Raw genomic sequence first — 19,224 nt, 5'->3', positions numbered from 1 at the left:
ATTCTTGGCTAGAGATACGTCTTCCTTATTTTAAAATTTGAACTATTTTTGTTAAAATAAAATTCAGGTACTCTTCTCTTGCATTTAGCAACTTGTTCATACCTCTGGAGTATGGAATCTAAAAATTATTCCTTAATTCTAAAATTAATGTACATGTACCAGATTTAGATTAAACTATATCTGAAAAGTGTTACCTACCAAATAAAAACAACTAAAAATAAGAGTGGTTTTAATATGTTTTTCTTTTCAAAAAAAAAGAAAAGAAAGAGAAATGAAAGTTACAGCCATTATATTTTTAAGAGTGAATAGAATTGAGATGAACTAAGAAAAGCAAGACAATATGTGTTAAACTGTTGCTTCTGATTTCTGAAATGAATTTCATTCTTACATTCCAAGCATTAAAACTGTACCAAACTGAAACTGATTCTGCCTAAACAAAACAAAATGGTATAAATAGTTCCCCACCAAAAAATGTTTAAGTTCTTCTTTTACCTTCACATTTATTGATGTTCCTATAAAATAAATTCTCAAGTTTTAAGTATATTGATGTTTAATTCACCTTAGAAATTTATGTATAAATATTCAAACAGTAAGAGAAAAATAGGGCTCATGGGATGTGAAAGTGTGGCATTACAGGCTTAGCCTTACCGTGGAGGAGAAAATGAAACTTTCTTCCGACAGCATTTCATGGTAGTTAACCATAAAATAAAATTGTCAGGTTACCAACACTGTAAAAATCCTATACAAATATAGGTCATGGTATTCAGCCCCCAGTTGTGTCTCTTGATAGCAATATTTCTGAGCATTCAGTTGGTTTAAACTCTGTTTTGGAATGTCAGCCTGGGTTGGCAGACACTTAGAACAGCCTGACATAGAAAGTCAAAGCTTAATAAGACTACTCAGAAAGCAGCAAATCACAAGAGGCTCATTACTGCACCAAATCTGTAACTATCAATTCCTCACCAGAGGCTCTTACCTGATATGGTTTTGAACAATTTCCTGGGGTGGATAGGGCAATAAAAGACTCTGGGTGTTATGTTCCTAATCAAAGTTTCCCATGTAATAGTAAAATGACCCCATTTATCATTTGGTCTGCTTGTCACCCACTTAGTGTACACTATATCAGACATTCTTAGTCTACCACGAGAAACCGATTCTACACTGTATCGTGATGAATGACTCACCCTAGACTTCCCAAGCTTTCCTTTCTTGGATCAGGGTCATATGCACATTTGCTGCCAAATGGATTTCAGTTAATCCATTAAGAGGAGAAAAAAACTGTCAATATGAAAAAAGAAAGTTCAATTAACCAAGAATTTTAAACACCTTTTAAGTGCTGATTTCTGAGCAAGGCTTTGCTGAGGGAGAAAAAAAAAAGGAGTTCAGATACAGTCCCTGTCCTCCAGAAGCTCATAACCCAACCTAGGAGAAGCATAAAATAAAAAAGAAATTAAATGTTAACCTCTATGATACACATATAAGAGTTAAGCAAATGTGGAAAGAATAATAGCCAAACTATTAGATAATTCACAGAGCAACAGGACTTCCTGTAATTCCATCTCCTTTCCATTTTTCTAGATTCTGTGTTATGCAGCATCATAAGATGTTAGTTTTAGAGAACATCTGGTAGTTCACATCTACTTACTGCTGTTATTTCTTATATCCTAAAATCTGAGCACCTTGAAACCAAAAAGACTTATATTTGTTTAACTCCATTTTGAAAGACTGTGGTTTTACAATTTAAGTTTTAATTCAGAAATTTTGAATAAAAAGTAGTTTTGTTCAAAAAACACTGAAGCGTCTCTGAAGCAAGTCAGAGGAAAAACAAAGGTGGCAAAAGTGTGCTTGGCTATCTGGAGACTACGTATTAACTGACACGAGAAACTAATGAAAAATATCATCTAATCTGACATAGGGCAGAATGGATTTAAATTGGTTGAAGATGTATTACACTCATTCAAAAATGTTGAAAAGAAAATTCAGTCTACAAAGAGAAAATGCCTGTCGGGCCTTATAAATCCTATTTCTAGAGCTTAAAAGGAAGTATGACTCAAATGTGATTTATAATATAGGTATGTACATATAATATAGCTCTTCACAGAGACATGTTTGCAAGGAAGGCAAAGACACTGCTTGTAGGAACACTTTTTCAGCATTACACAGACACAGTTACATAACTACAAAAACTCAAGGCCATTATTTCAATTAGAATTTGATATTTAATGGAGAGACTCTGAAATGCCAAAGGATGTTCCTGGAACTGAGTTGGTTATGGCCAAAGGGATGGGCTATTCACTAATTTAGCTAGTGATTCTTGTAAGTATATGAATATGTGTATACATAGGTGTCTGTATGCATATGTGTGTTGTGTATATAAACTTTAATCATTCTGAAACTCCACTTATAATAATTTAACAATGGGATTTTATTTTAAACAATGAGAGAGATTCATTTAATGGTTCTTTTTAAAAAGAATGAATTGTAGTGTGAAATTGCAAAAGAAAATACTCAGTATTACTGCATATATGTGATAAATTCTAGAACAGTGTCACAATTTCACTGACCTCATATGAGGAAGATAAAGAAGGCATTCAAAAAAGTTTAGTTATGGGGCCAGCCCAGTAGCCTAGTGGTTAAGTTCGGTGCACTCCACTTTAGCAGTCCGGGTTCAGTTCTTGGCACAGACCTACATGACTTGTCAGCGGCCATGCTGTGGTGGCAACCCACATACAAAATAGAGGAAGACTGGCACAGATGTTAGCTCAGGGCGAATTTTCCTCAAGCAAAAAGTGAAAGAATGGCAACATATGTTAGCTCAGGGCAAATCTTCCTCAGCAAAAAAAACCAGTTTAGTTATGATTAGTATTATCAACATCATTATTATATGATTTTTTCCAGTAATGTTGAGAGTTGCTAGAACTCCTACAATAAATTGTTGTTCTCTTCTAAAGGGAAGAATGAAAGATTTCTGCACATATTTTAAGCATATGGGTATTTTGCAAGGATCAGTATGACAAGGAACTACAGAATGTGGTTAGACAATCCAGCTTTAGTTGAGGTGATGATCTGGGAGCAAAACATCCCAAAATTTTCCTAGAAAGTTAAAATTTCCCAAGAGCTATGGAAAGATCTCTTAGTTTGTCTATATTAAATAAAGTTGTTTAGAAGGAAGCTAAAGATAGGGACGTAACATTTGATGGCAGAAAACAAGAACGAACTTGGGGCTAGAAGCACTAGTTCAAACTCAGAGACATGGATTGGTACAGACTAGGACTTTTAGGTCATATTCCTGCTAAGCAAGACCTCAGGGAGCAGGGTAAGAAGATAGAGTCCCCATCTCCCCTAAGAATTCCTGCCCTCCAGGACACTTGACTCAGGTCAGTTACTGCATGCACCACTTGTTTCCTCTATTCTAGGGGATGGTTATAACCAGAATGTCTGTGACCACATGGAAATTAAACACTGTTAGCAAAAGTATTCCATTCTGCTTGGGAGGAGCAAAATGTACAGGCCTCTGTGAATCAATAATCTTTCTATTTTAGTTTGTGAAATTCAGCCATAGAAAATCCCTACCCTAATTTATCCAGAAAGTGAGGCTGGAGAAAAAAAGTCAGGGGGTTACCCCTCTTCTCAAAAGAGAAATAAATCCAAATGAAGGAGATGAATAGGACAGGCATATCCCAATTATATTTTATCCTGGTGTTAGAAGATCACAAACATAGTAGTAAGCACTGTTTCTAAGAGTAGAGTATATGGCCAAAGATGTAGACTGTGGTTTCTGCTTACTTTTTATGTCTCTAAATCCTCTCAAAGAGAGATGCATTTCCCAGCTACCCGAGGCATCTGAGAGACTTATGGAGAAACAGCAGGACCTCTGACTGATGTGCCTAGAGTAAAGGTGGTCTGATGGAATGAATTCACCACCGGAGGGGATGGGCAAGCAACTCTTTCCAGGACTGAGCCTTAGGACTGAGCTAAGAAATTATACTCTAAACGGGGCTCTCAAGGAGTCTCTTTATAGCCTTCAAAGCAGGAAATCTAGGAACTAAGTCAAAGGAGACCTGAAATATGCTGGTTTGCCTGGAACTCCCCAGTTTTAGCCCTGAAATTCTGGTGTCCCAGGAAATTCCACAGTCCTGGGCAAATTGGGATGGTTGGGTAGGGGCATATAAGTTATAGAATTCAATTTTGTGCCTTGACTCCCTCACCTATGACTTAAAGGTGTATTTATGAAACAACTTTGAATGAGGATGAGAAACTTTTTTTTTCTATGAAATGATGTGGAGAAAGCAGCAGTGCCTAAATTACTATTGCTAGAATTATCATAGGGAAAGGGCTATCTTAATAGGAGAAAAAAAATGCAATAGTTTTGTATTTGGGAGTGATAGAAAGTAAGCCTTGCCCCTTACTGCACCCCAATTTTAGGGGTTAGTAGTAAGTTAGCTTCTGGCTTTAGATGAGGGAAAAATCCTGCACATTATAAAGGAAGAAGAATTTGGAATAGAGTGTAAGTGGTAAGGGGAAAGGACAGTCAGCTATGTGATGTGACCCCTCAACATGAACACCTACCTAGCTTCAGTAAAGTCAAAAGAACTTATCGATGTTTGGTGCAATTTTTGCAATTGTGAAACTGAAGAAGTGGCTGAGTGTGAAAATGAGCAAGCCCTGCAGAAGTCAAGATTCAGAAGACAGAGAAAGCTGAGGGAAGATAAGCAATACCTAGGGTTTGGAGTGTGGACTTCCACAAGGCAGTGAATTCAGGTCGCTTCACGAAGGTTTCTGCTCAAAATGTCACCTTTTCAGAAAGGTATCTCCTGATAACCCTACACAAAATAGCCACCACCTATTCCCATCAACCTCTATCCTTTTACCCTGCTTTTATTATTCTTCATAGCACTTTTCCCCACCTGATATATTATGTGATGAAATTTTAGGGAGTTTAAAATATAATACCCATTTCCTATCCTCCCGTGTTTAGATCAGATTGAGAACTAAAACACCGGAAAGAGACACATGAATTTCAAAATGTCAACTTTATTACTTATAAAGCCAATATCTGGGTCCTCTGCTCTCTCCTCCCCCTCATAGGGCATTGGTTTGGATCTGTTGTGCAGATATGCCTATCCACGATGGCTGCTTCACAGGGCTCTGCTGTAGAGGAAGAAAAAGAGCAAATCTCCATTGTGGAGAGAGAAGCCAGGGGAGTTGCATTAGCTTAAGTTGCATCCATGGAAACATGGGAACAGGTGAAAGGAGGTTACCACCTCCTAAAACACTATGTATTTGATTATTTGTCTAAAACGTAAGCTCCATTAGGGCAGAGACTTTGTTTCGTGAACTAATGAATCCTCAATTTCTAGAACAGGGTCTAGCATTCATTAGGTGTTCAACAAATTTTAGTTGAAATTAACTTAAAACTAGGGAGAGATAAATTAATTTCAACCAAGGGGCAGTGGGGACTTCAGATGACATCAGAAATATGTGAATTTGAGTTAATTAGGAAACATTCAGGAGGGACAATCAACATGATGATGTGCCACCCAGATCCTCCTTCAAGGAAAGACTTGCTGCTCAGCTGCAGGGAATGCCGTCAGCAGACAGCATCCAGCCATTAGCTCCTTCAGGTTCTGCCTCAGCTGCAGAGACATCCAGAATCACACTCTTCCCAGAGAGGCTTACATCCAATGACCAAGCAAAGTGGGACTCTAAGAACTTGGCCATTCTGAGCCAGTGCAGGGCTCCTCCGGTGGGCAGTAACAGCTCTGGAGCATCTCATAGGGTCATCTGAGACTTAGTGAGGGCTGTACCACGAGCCAGTATTTCTCTCTGCCCACTTCTTTCTCTCCCTTCCTTTCATGGGTGTTGATGCTTAATAATCATTTTACACACCTAATTCTGATAGGATGGAAAAATATCCGCCATATTTGGCAACCAAAATGACATTGGTATCCTTGAGGAGGATAGCAATTGTTGGGAGGAGGGTAGATTTCAATTGAGTGAACAAAAAATGAAGACAGTTAAGGATAACCTTTATATTCAAGAACTTTGGAGGAAAGAGATGGTTGCTACGATGGGAAGAAATAAGTAACGAGAAGGGTGTAAAGAAGAGAAGAAAAATAACAGCAAAAGGCTTGTTATTTGTTGTCTGTATATGTCAGCAAGCAGAGATTAAAAACAGCAAGAGGAAAGCAAGTGACAGTCACTGCCAAAAGTGATATGTAACAGAAGAGCAGAATGCCAGCTGTGAGAACTAAGAAGAAAAAAACAAAGCACTTATGCAGAGTAGGCACAATCAGTTATGACCGAAGAACTCCTTTAGGAAACATGCACTTTTCCATCCTATGGAACATTCTTAAGAGAGATTTTTTTTTTTCCCTAAATGGAAACAAACAAACAAACCAAGGAGTTATTCAAACAGAGCATCATTGACGCATGAAAACCTTGTTAGGCTGCTACTCTACTGGCGCAGACACCAAGTCTAACAGGATGGTGGTATTTTGTGGAGAGCTCAGTTGCACTGGAAAAGGCACCTGTGTATCATCCCTCAATGACAGAATAGGCATCTGCTCCTTGGTTTTTGTTTTCTGTTTTCTTATTTTCTGTGTAGAGAATTTGTTTTATTTTTATTTAGTTATATTTTACAGACAGTAACACACAGTTCAAAGTCTTAATGTTTAAAGACCATTTTAAACTGACCAAATCACATCACTAAATGTGTAATACTTCAAAAGGATTAGTTTCTTTAACTAGTTGTGGAAATGTTAGCCAGGTAAAGTAAAATTTTATATACCTCCAGATACGTGATTAATTTAATATATGATAACTGGTTGGAAAGGGAGAGGGACATATTTTAAATTCTTGAGGTGATTCGGTTTTTTCCAGTCCCCGCAGTTATAAAAGAATATAAAACTATGTTTTTTTCCAAACATTTGATTCTTATCAAAGATTTCCTTGTGCTTTCCCCCCACTGCCCTAAAACAACGGAAATAGCTGATGTCTTAGGTAGAATTCAAAAGATGTCCCCTCGAAATGTTTGCACAGAAGATGGCAGCGTAGGCAGACTCTGAACTCACCTCCTCGCATGGACATAGCCAATTTACAACTACTCGTGGAAAGATTACCCCTGAGACAGAACTGAAAACTGGATAAGAGGAACTCGTGCAACAACAGACAATCCTAACTGAGGTAGAAGAGGCAGAAACTCCCTTCTGGAGAGAAAAAATGCTGCCTTCACAAGCCGCCAGCTTCACAGCCACCTGGGAACAGCCCACAGGTCCGCGGCCCTCCCTGGAGAAGCGGGGCCCTGAGCTGGGGAGCGCCCCCGCTGTGGGCATTTTGTGGACCCAGCACAATCGAGACGAGTGGCATAATATCTGATTTTGCCTGCTACTAAAACATTGGGGAGTACCCCCAGAAAAGCCGGTTCACAAAGAAATTAAAACCAGCTCTTAAAGGGCCCACGTGCAAATTCACCTGTTTCAGAAAACAACCTAAAATCACCAGAAAGAAAGATGCACAGCGCTTTGGTGAAAAGAGACTCACCTGATAGGCCCTGTGTGCATCTCGGTGAGAGGTGAGACCTCTCCAGGGACTGGGACATTGGCGGCGGGCATTGTTGTGGCCTGGTGTGGGCGTGCTGACACAGATGCCATTGGAGTTCTCCCTGGGGCCTGCTAGCCCAGGTCTGCCCCACAGGCTAGAGCACTGATTTAATCCAGCTCATCCAGGGCAGGCAGCCCACCCTAGAGACTGGCCCCACCCAACAACAAGCCCTCAGGCAACTTGTGGGCCTGAACAGATTGGCGACTGGACTCTCTGCAGCCTGGCAACTGAGCCGACTTCAGTGGGGCAGGGTGTGCACAAGGAGCGGGTGGAGAGTGTGGGGCGGTGGTGGAGTGTGTGGGGCTCCAGCCGTGGAGAGACTGGGTCCGCTTCGGGAGGTCGGGGCACACACATGGGGCAGGACTGTGTTGACTGTGTGTGTGGACCTGTGGGCGGCAGGGCTTGTCAGCTGCAGAAGACTTGTGCTTCTCAAAGACCCAAATGGGGGTTTGCCCCACCTTCCAAAGCCTGAAACAATTGGGTGCTCCTGTGCCTGAGGCCAGCCACACCCAGCTGAAATTCTCAGAGAGCTGACAAGAGACCTAAAGGCTGGAGGCTTATAGCAATTGTAAGGCCCTGAGCCTAACAACCTGCCACGCTGGGGGCCTACTCACTTAAAAGAAAGACTGCAACACAAATATGGTATTAGAACTTGCAGCCAACTGTGCTGGGGCTCCCCACACCTGATAAAGAGACTGAAGGGCCCACAACAACTACAAGCAGCTGAGCATTACAACAGCTGGCCAGGAGCATAACTCGGCCTCCCTGGGCACCTACAGGGAGAGGAAACAGGCCACAACAGAAGGACACATGTAGCCCACATAGGGGTCACCCCTGGAATATTGAGAACTGAGGGAAGCACACTGGAAGCCTCCTAAGGCATCACTTACATAAGGTCACCTATCCAAGAGCAGGAGACATAGCTGACCTACCTAATACGTAGACACAAGCACAGGGAAAGAGGCAAAATGAGGAGGCAAAGGAATACATTCCAAGTAAGGGAACAGGACAAAACCCCAGAAAAGGAACTAAGTGAAACAGAAATGAGCAACCTACCCGACAGAGAGTTCAAACTAAGAGTGTTAAGGATGCTCACTGATCTGGGGAGAAGAATAGATGAACTCAGTGAGAATGTCAACAAAAAAATGGAAGATATAAAAAAGAACCAATCAGAAATGAAGAATACAATACTGGAAATGAAAAATTCATTAGAGGGACTCAAAAGCAGAGTAGAGGATACAGAAGAACAGATTGTGAGCTGGACAAAAGACTAGAAGAAATTACCCAAGCTGAACAGGTAAAAGAGAAAAGAATTAAAAAGAGGAAGGAAGTCTAAGGGACCTCTGGGACAACATCAAGCGCACTAACATCCGTGTTATAGGTGTCCCGGAAGGACAAGAGTGAGACAAACGGGCAGAGAATCTATTTGAAGAAATAATAGATGAGAATTTCCCTAACCTAAGGAAGGAAACAGACATCCAGGTACAGGAAGCACAGAGAGCCCCAAACAAGATAAACCCAAAGAGGCCCATACCAAGACACATCATAATCAAAATGTCCAGAATTAAAGATAAAGAGAGAATCCTAAAAGCTGCCAGAGAAAGACAAGTTACATACAAAGGAAACCCCATAAGGCTATCAGCTGACTTCTCAGCAGAAATCTTACAGGCTAGAAGAGAGTGGCACGATATATTTAAAGTGCTAAAAGGAAAAAACTTACAGCTAAGAATACTCTACCCAGCAAGGTGATCATTCAAAATGGAAGGAGAGATCAAAAATTTCCCAGACAAGTAAAAATTAAAGGACTTTGTCACCAAGAAACCAGTGCTACAAGAAATGTTAAAGGGACTGATTTAAGGGGAAAAAAGAAGACTACAAATAGGAAAAATTATCTATTTCCATGATAAGAGGGTAATGGATACAAATGCACAAAAAAGAGGTTAGATATGATATCAAAAACATAAAAGGAGGGAAGAGGGGAGTTAAAGAGTAGAGCTTTCAGACTGAGGTCAAACTAAAGAGACCATCAATTCTGTATAGAGAAGAAAGGAACAGAGAAGGAATACTAAAACACTGAGGAAAAAAAAAGTTAAAAAATGGCAGTAAGTACATACATATCAATAGCTACTTTAAAAATCAATGGACTAAATGCTCAAATTAAAAGGCATAGGGTGGCTGATTGGATAAAAAAACAAGACCCATTTATATGCTGCATACAAGAGAAACACTTCAGACCTAAAGACACTCACAAACTGAAAGTGAAGGGATGGAAAAAGATACTCCACACAAATGGCAATGAAAAGAAAGCTGGGGTAGCAGTACTCATATCAGACAAAATAGACTTTAAAACAAAAACTGTAAAAAGAGACAAAGAAGAGCATTACATAGTGATCACGGAAACAATCCAACAAGAGGATATAACACTTGTAAATATCTACACACTCAATGTAGGTGCACCTGAATATATATAGCAATTATTAACAGACATAAAAACAGAAATAGACAGTAACACAATAACAGTAGGGGACTTTAACACTCCTCTTACACCAACGGATAGATCATCCAACCAGAAGATCAATAAGGAAACATTGGCCTTAAATGACACACTAGAACAGATGGACCTAGTAGATATATACAGAGAATTCCATCCAAAAATCGAAGAATACACGTTCTTTTCAAATGCACATGGAACATTATCCAGGATTGACCACATATTAGGCCACAAAACGAGTCTCCATAAATTTCAGAAGATTGAAATAATACCAAGCATCTTTTCTGACCACAACGGTATGAAACTGGAAATCAACTATAGGAAGAAAATTAGAAAAGCCACAAATACGAGGAGATTAAACAAAATGCTACTGAACAATGACTGGGTCAATGAAGAAATCAAAGACGAAATAAAAACATACCTGGAGACAAATGAAAATGAAAATACGACATGCCAGAATTTATGGGATACAGCAAAAGCTGTTCTAAGAGGGAAGTTATAGCAATACAGGCCTATCTCAACAAACAGGAAAATCTCAAATAAACAATCTAATAAGGCACCTAAAGGAACTGGAAAAAGAAGAACAAACAAAGCCCAAAATCAGTAGAAGAAGGTAAATAATAAAAATCAGAGCAGAAATAAATGAAATAGAGACTAAAAAAACAATAGAAAAAATTAATAAAACCAAGAGCTGGTTCTTTGAAAAGATAAACAAAATTGACAAACCTTTAGCTAGACTCACCAAGAAAAAAAGAGAGAAGGCACAAATAAGTAAAATCAGAAATGAAAGAGGAGAAATTACAACAGACACCTCAGAAATACAAAAGATTATAAGAGAATACTATGAAAAGCTATATGCCAACCAATTCGACAATCTGGAAAAAATGGATAAATTCTTAGAATCATACAACCTTCCAAAACCAGATCAAGAAGAAGTAGAGAATTTGAATAGACCAATCATCAGTAAGGAGATCGAAACAGTAATCAAAAACCTCCCCAAAAATAAAAGTCCAGGACCAGACGGCTTCCTTGGTGAATTCTACCAAACATTCAAAGAAGACTTAATACCTATCCTTCTCAAACCCTTCCAAAAAATTGAGGAGGGTGGGAAGCTCCCTAACTCATTCTACGAAGCTGGCATTACCCTGATACCAAAACCAGACAAGGACAACACAAAAAAAAAGAAAATTACCAGCCAATATCACTGATGAACATCGATGCAAAAATCCTCAACAAAATACTAGCAAATTGCATACAACCATACGTTAAAAAGATTATACACCATGATCAAGTGGGATTGATTCCAGGTATGCAGGAATGGTTCAACATTCGCAAATCAATCAACATAATACACCACATTAATAAAATGAAGAATAAAAATCACATGATCATCTCAATAGATGTAGAGAAAGCACTTGACAAGATACAGCATCCATTTATGATAAAAACTCTGAATAAAATGGGTATAGAAGGAAAGTACCTCAACATAATAAAGGCCATATATGGCAAACCCACAGCTAATATCATCCTCAATGGTGAAAAACTGAAAGCTATCCCTCTAAGAACAGGAACCAGACAAGGATGCCCACTGTCACCACTCCTATTTAACATAGTATTGGAAGTCCTAGCCAGAGCAATCAGGCAAGAGAAAGAAATAAAAAGGATCCAAATTGGAAAGGAAGAAGTGAAACTGTCACTATTTGCAGATGACATGATTTTATATATAGAAAACCCTAAAGAATCCACCAGAAAACTTTTAGAAGTAATAAACGAATACGGTAAAGTTGCAGGATACAAAATCAACATACAAAAATCAGTTTAATTTCTGTACACTAACAACAAAGTAGCAGAAAGAGAAATTAAGAATACCATCCCATTTACAATTGCAACAAAAAGAATAAAATACCTAGGAATAAACTTAACCAAAGAGGTGAAAGGTCTGTACACCGAAAACTATAAAACATTGCTGAAAGAAACTGAAGAAGACACAAAGAAATGGAAAGATATTCCGTGCTCTTGGATTGGAAGAATTAACATAGTTAAGATGTTCATACTTCCTAAAACAATCTATAGATTCAATGCAATTCCTGTCAAAGTTCCAACAACATTTTTCACAGAAATAGAACAAAGAATCCTAAAATTTATATGGAACAACAAAAGACCCCAAATAGCTAAAGGAATCCTGAGAAAAAAGAACAAAGCTGGAGGTATCACACTCCCTGATTTCAAAATATACTTCAAAGCTATAGTAACCAAAACAACATGATACTGGCACAAAAACAGACACACAGATCAATGGAATAGAATCAAAAGCCCAGAAATAAACCCACACATCTATGGACAGCTAATCTTTGACAAAAGAGCCAAGAACATTCAATGGAGAAAAGAAAGTCTCTTCAACAAATGATGTTGGGAAAACTGGATAGCCACATGCGAAAAAACGAAAGTAGACCCTTACCTTACACCATACACAAAAATTAATTCCAAATGGATTAAAGACTTGAATGTAAGACCTGAAACTACGAAACTTCTAGAAGAAAACATAGGCAGTAAGCTCTTCGACATCGGTCTTAGCAACATATTTTCAAGCACCATGTCTGACCGGGCAAGAGAAACAATAGAAAAAATAAACAAATGGGACTACATCAAACTAAAAAGCTTCAGCATAGCAAAGGAAACCATCAACAAAATGAAAAGACAACCTAACAATTGGGAGAAGATATTTGCAAACCATACATCTGATAAGGGCTTAATCTCCAAAATATATAAAGAACTCATGCATCTCAACAACAAAAAAACTACAAACCCAATTAAAAAATGGGCAAAAGACCTGAACAGACATTTCTCCAAAGATATACAGATGGCCAAGAGACACATGAAAAGATGTTCAAAATCACTAACTATCAGGGAAATGCAAATCAAAACTACAATGAGATATCACCTCATGCCCGTCAGAATGGCTATAATTAACAAGACAGGAAACAACATATGTTGGAGAGGATGTGGAGAGAAGAGAACTCTCATACACTGCAGGTGGGTGTGCAAACTGGTGCAGCCACTATGGAAAACAGTATGGAGATTCCTCAAAAAATCAAGGATAGAACTACCATATGATCCAGCTATTCCACTGTTGGGTATTTATCCAAAGAACTTGAAAACACCATTTCGTAAAGATACATGCACCCCTGTGTTCATTGCAGCGTTATTCACAATAGCCAATACTTGGAAGCAATCTAAGTGCCTATCAAGGGACGAATGGATAAAGAAGCTGTGGTATATATACACAATGGAATACTACTCAGCCATAAGAAACGATGAAATCCAGCCATTTGTGACAACATGGATGGACGTTGAGGGTATTACACCAAGTGAAATAAGTCAGAGGGAGAAGGTCAAATACCTTATGATTTCCTTCATTAAGTAGTAGATAATAACAACAATAAACAAACACATAGAGACAGAGATTGGATTGGTGGTTACCAGAGGGGAAGGGGGGAAGGAGGAGGGCGAAAAGGATAATTCGGCACATGTGTGTGGTGATGGGTTGTAATTAGTATTTGGGTGGTAAACATGATGTAATCTATGCAGAAATAGAAGTATAATGATGTACACCTGAAATTTATACAATGTTATAATCCAATGTTACTGCAATAAACAAAAAATTAAAAAAAAAAAGATGTCTCCTGGTTGTTCAGTCAAAACTAATTTAGAGACTGTTGTGAAGGAAATTTGCAGATGGAATTGAGGTTACTAATCAGCTAAGTATAAAAATAAAGAAATTAATCTGGATTCCTGGGTGGGCTCAAGATCATCACGTGAGTTTTCAGAAACATAAAAGGAAGGCAGAAGAGTGAGTCAGACAAATGCCATGGAAGAGGAAGGCAACAGAGAGATGAGGCAGAGGGAAGTCAGAGAGATTTGAAGTATGAGAAGGACTTGATTCATCATCTCTAGCTTTGAAGATGAAAGGGACCTTGAGCTAAGGAATGCAAGAAACCTCTACACACTGAGAGCAAACCCCATGCACGACTAGCAAGGAAACAGAGATCTAAGTCCTGTAATCATCAGGAACTGAATTCTGCCAATAACCTGAATCAACTGGGGAGGGGATTCTTCCCTAGAGCCTCCAGAAAAGAATCCTACCTGGCTGAAACCTTGATTTTGGCCTTGTGAGACCAAGCCGAGAACCAGCTGAGCCACGTTGTACCAGCTTTCTGACTTGTGGAAACTGTGAGATAATAAATGGGTGTTTTAAGCTGCTCAATTTGTGGTAATTTGTTATAGCAGCAAAAGAAAACCAGTATAGCTAACGACCAACTAAATAACATTGCAGTTTTTACTCCCAATTAAGTCTTTCCTGCCCAGTGTAGGTGGAGTCTCAATTTTATAACTCTGGATTTTAATCCCAATTTGTCTAAACTTTTTATGTACCACGCAGCATGCTTTTAAATTGATAGGTGAGGTGTTGGACCCTGAGGGTATTATGTTAAGCAAAATAAGCCAGACAGAGTAAGACAACTACTGCATTTCACATGTCATGTGGAAGATAAACAAACACATGGATAAAGAGAACAGATTAGTGGTTACCAGAGGGGAAGGGGGCTGGGGGTGGGCGAAAGGGATAAAAGGGCACATATTTATGGTGACAGATAAAAATTAGACTATTGGTGGTGAGCATGATGCAGTCTATACAGAAACAGATAAATAATAATGTACAAATGAAATTACACAATGTTATAAACCATAATGCCCTCAGTAAAATAATTGATAGGTGTTGTCACTCCCTTCATAACAAGAAAAGCACTGTGCTGTGCAAAATGAGTTACTATCATTGATACCATTGGAAGAACAATGATCTATAAATTGAAAATATTATCAAGTGGTAAATTATAAATACCAATTAAATGTACCCTACCGTAATCTGCATGGGATTAATCATGAGTTTAAGTATACCTGGCATTAAAATTTCTTGGAATCTACTAAAATAATCCCATTTAAATGGAACTAAAGTCGATAGTATAGCTTGTAAAAATGGCAGAACTTGATAATGAAAGTATAACATTTATCATTTAAGCAAAACTTTAATTCTTAAGATTTTAAAACACTTAAAAACACTAAGTGTTCTTCTCACTTCTTGGCAACAAGAGGTGAAAACATTTTGCTTGCACACATAAGAACAGAAGTTTTACAGCCCGGCAATCATTTGTGTAATGCATTCTGAATGAACTGGGATTGTTCTGTGGTTCTGAGGCTCATTCCTGGGTTTCCTATCTAGCTTTAGTTTTTATTAATCTTCTGATTCCTGATTCTAAATCCAGGATGCTACTAAGTATGATAGTCTCTTAAACATATTTCATTAATGTCCTAATGGTCACTAAAGGAAGAAAACACTCTCATATGTTATTTATTAGCCATCTTGAAAGAAAAGAAGAAATGGTATCAGACTCCATCCGTTTGGAATTAATTGTCTGTTCAGCCATCCTATCTTTAAATATGGTTCACTTTGGGTTGACTGGCAAATAATTAACATAATTTAGTCTATAAATATCATCATTCCACATTTTCTCAAATTCTTATGTTTTGTTCTAATATAACAACTTGCCTCAGCTACATCTTTCCACTGACTGAAAAGCCATGGCCTAGAGCTATTTTTCCAGCACACCTAACTCTTTGGCCTTGATTGAATGTTAGTCACTCCAACAAGAGAGCATAATGACAACGCTAAATGCAACTGCAAATCAACTGTATCTTCTTTGAGTTGTCACAAAAATATTTAAGATTGTTCTTTCATGTGGTGCAGCAAGATAGACACCTGATTTAAATAGACATTCCTAATGAGCTTCAGATGAGCTGCCAGCTGAAGCACAGAATCCTATTATAAGATATTATAACCTATTTGGATATGATATGAATTTTCTTGAGTGAAGGGCAATAAGGACGTAATGAGAGCTGACATTGGCAAGTATTCGATTGTTAAAATACATGATTTCTTAACTATGTATTAAATAATAGCTTGCTGCCAATGCATTAAATCATAAAGTTTAAAAAAAATCAGCTTGTAGATTCTTGGTCGTTATCTAGGAATTACAGGGCACTGAAGCAGTATGGATAATGGTTAAGAACTTGGGCTAGGAAGTCAGTAGCATCAGGATTTGAATTTGTGTTTCATCACTCTTATTAGCTGTATGATAATGGTTATGTTATTCAATCCCCCAAGCCTCAGTTTTCTTGTGTTTAAGTGAGGATAACACCTACTGCTTAGGAATATTGAGAGGACTAAAAAAATGTGGTATATAATGCACATTCTTTCTTTTTCTCCTTATGGCTTCTTTAATTAGGATCCATCATTGATGCTAAAGTGGTAGTTGGTGATGCATTCTTCCCTCTTAGATAATGTATTTGCACTTTTCACAATAGAAGTCTTGAGACCCAATTCTTTTTTTTTTTTTAATTTTTATTTATTTATTTTTCCCCCAAAGCCCCAGTAGATTGTTGTATGTCATAGCTGCACATCCTTCTAGTTGCTGTATGTGGGACGTGGCCTCAGCATGGCCAGAGAAGCAGCGTGTCGGTGCGCGCCCGGGGTTCCGAACCCGGGCCGCCGGCAGCGGAGTGCGGGCACTTAACCGCTAAGCCATGGGGCCGGCCCTTGAGACCCAATTCTTAACCAAGCAATGGTAATGCTAGAAACTTCTGCTACTATGGCAGATTTTGTGACACATAGATTTGAGGAGTCATTCCTCTCAGGAATTCCTCCAAGTTGCTTTAATGGACTTACCTTCAGGTAATTTCCACACTTTCGCCCAAGAATTTTTTTTTTTTTTTGTTTGTTTGTTTGTTTGTTTTTTTTGTGAGGAGATCAGCCCTGAGCTAACATCCGCCAATCCTCCTCTTTTTTTTTTTTTTTTGCTGAGGAAGACGGCCCTGGGCTAACATCTGTGCCTATCTTCCTCCACTTTTTTATATGGGACGCCGCCACAGCATGGCTTACCAAGCAGTGCATCGGTGTCGCCCAAGAATTTTTGCCGTTGGTTTATAGTCTTCTCCACTTACCCAGCATCTCCTACCTTGCCAGTCAACTTAAACATTCCTGTGAATAAGCCACTTAGGATCCTAATCCTACAGTTGCTTCACCTGTTTATTCCAGGGACTTTCAAACTCCATCCCAAACACACATGTACACTAAACTCACTGGGTTTAAAACCAGCTCATTCCTTTTCTTCCCAAACCTACTTTTCCTGCTATATTTCCCTTCTCCATTAATGTTACCATCTAGTTGCCTAAGCCAGGAATCTTGGCATCATCCTTAATTCTTTCATCACTATCCTTCCTATGTCAAATCAATGACTGGACTTTGTCAGGCATTCATAAAAATTAGCTTCCAAATCTATTCCATCCTTTCTATCACTTTTGCTACTGTCTTAGATTCAGCTTTATTATTTATTATTAATTTTTTGTTTTTAACCTTAACGACATCTAAAATGAAGTCACTATCTCAATGATCAGACTCCTAAAACCATCCTTCACATAATTATAGAATATAACTTTGGAACTTAAAATCTTCAGCAAATGCCCATCACCTTTAGGATCAAAATCCAAATATTGCACAATATCAGGGCTTCATGCCACATCTCTAAGCCTTCAACTCTCTCTCTTACCATCTCCCATGAATATCCTTTGTTCCTATCATACTGAACCATTTGCTCATCTCAAATGTCATTGTACTTAAAGCGTTACACGGCAACATGTACAGTCTCTCCCCAGAGTATTAGCCCTTTAGAATAAGAACTCTGTCTCTGTGCTTCTCTCTCTCTCCCTCTCAACTTAATATCCACAGTGCCTTGAAACATTCATAGAACACAAAGAGTTTGTAGAGTAAGTAAGTGAGTTATTAAATGAATATATGAATGGATGACTGTTAGCAAGGTGGCAAGTAGGATTCTATGGTATACACAATAATAAAAAGACAAGGTCCTCTACTCTTCAGGAGTATATTATTTTAGGAATTATTAAGGAGTATACATTAATAATTATAAAATAAAAAGTAATAAGTTCCAAATGATAGGTATAAATAAATAGTCACACGCATGAAGAGAAAAGAGAGACTACTTAGTCTCTTTTCCTGGAAGATAAAAGGATAAGAGAGCAGAAAGATTTGAGAATAAGGTAATATTTGAGTTGAGCTTTGAATGATACATTCTCTTTGATGATTAAAAAAAAAAAAATCAGGGGTAGGTTTTTCTAGCATTCTCTGTTCCTTCTCACCTTCCCCCAACTGAAGGTGTAGGTTTGAGAACAGTGGCTACTCTAATGGGTAAATGAATTATTGAATTTGTAAACAAGAGAAGTAGAAGGTAAGGCAAGTTGGGTTCAGACTGCTGATTCCACTAAATTTTATGCTAAGGAATTTGAAAACTTTTAGGTAGGCAGATAAAATAACTTTATGCCTCATTCCAAGAAACATGTCAGTTTCTCTGAAGAAATAAAATTAAATGACATGGTAAAAAAAATGTACAATTTTACACTAATCGATAGCCTAGTATTCTATAATAAATATTTTGTCACTTGAAATTCATCTTACTGCTTGTCTCTGACAGATAGGGGCTATTTCAGGTATCTCTTTCCCCACAGACTTTCCGGGGACTTTTCTTCATTTAAATTATACGGATGCCAGAGGATTCTACCCCAGTAAGCTTTCTTTAAATTTCACACATTTTTTTTCCAAATACATTGACATCAAAAACACCATCCAGCTTTGTCTGGAATTTAAAAAGTCTAAATGATTGTGCTAAAAAAACAGAAAGATATTTGTATGCTTCATGCCCTAATCCTGCCACTGCCTTTCCACTAGCTGGATGAATTCAACCAGCTTCTTAAACAACACTGCCATCTCCCTGACCTAAATATAATTCCTTTTCAGCATGTCAGCTACATGTCTTAGATGAACCTGTAGTGATTAAAATTTAATGTGTATTCTGTCGTTTTATTCATGTCTTCTTTCTTTTTAATCAGTCTGTCACATTTTGACGTTGAGTAGGTGAATGAGAAGCAGCTTTACGAATACTTCCTAGTTCATCAAGCATTCTAAGTGCAAAATGAGTCCCAGCTTGTAAATCTAAGATGACATACAA

This window comes from Diceros bicornis, chromosome 11, assembly GCF_020826845.1.
Source record: "Diceros bicornis minor isolate mBicDic1 chromosome 11, mDicBic1.mat.cur, whole genome shotgun sequence".
NCBI lineage: Eukaryota > Metazoa > Chordata > Mammalia > Perissodactyla > Rhinocerotidae > Diceros > Diceros bicornis.
Note: the sequence above shows the minus strand (reverse complement) of the source record.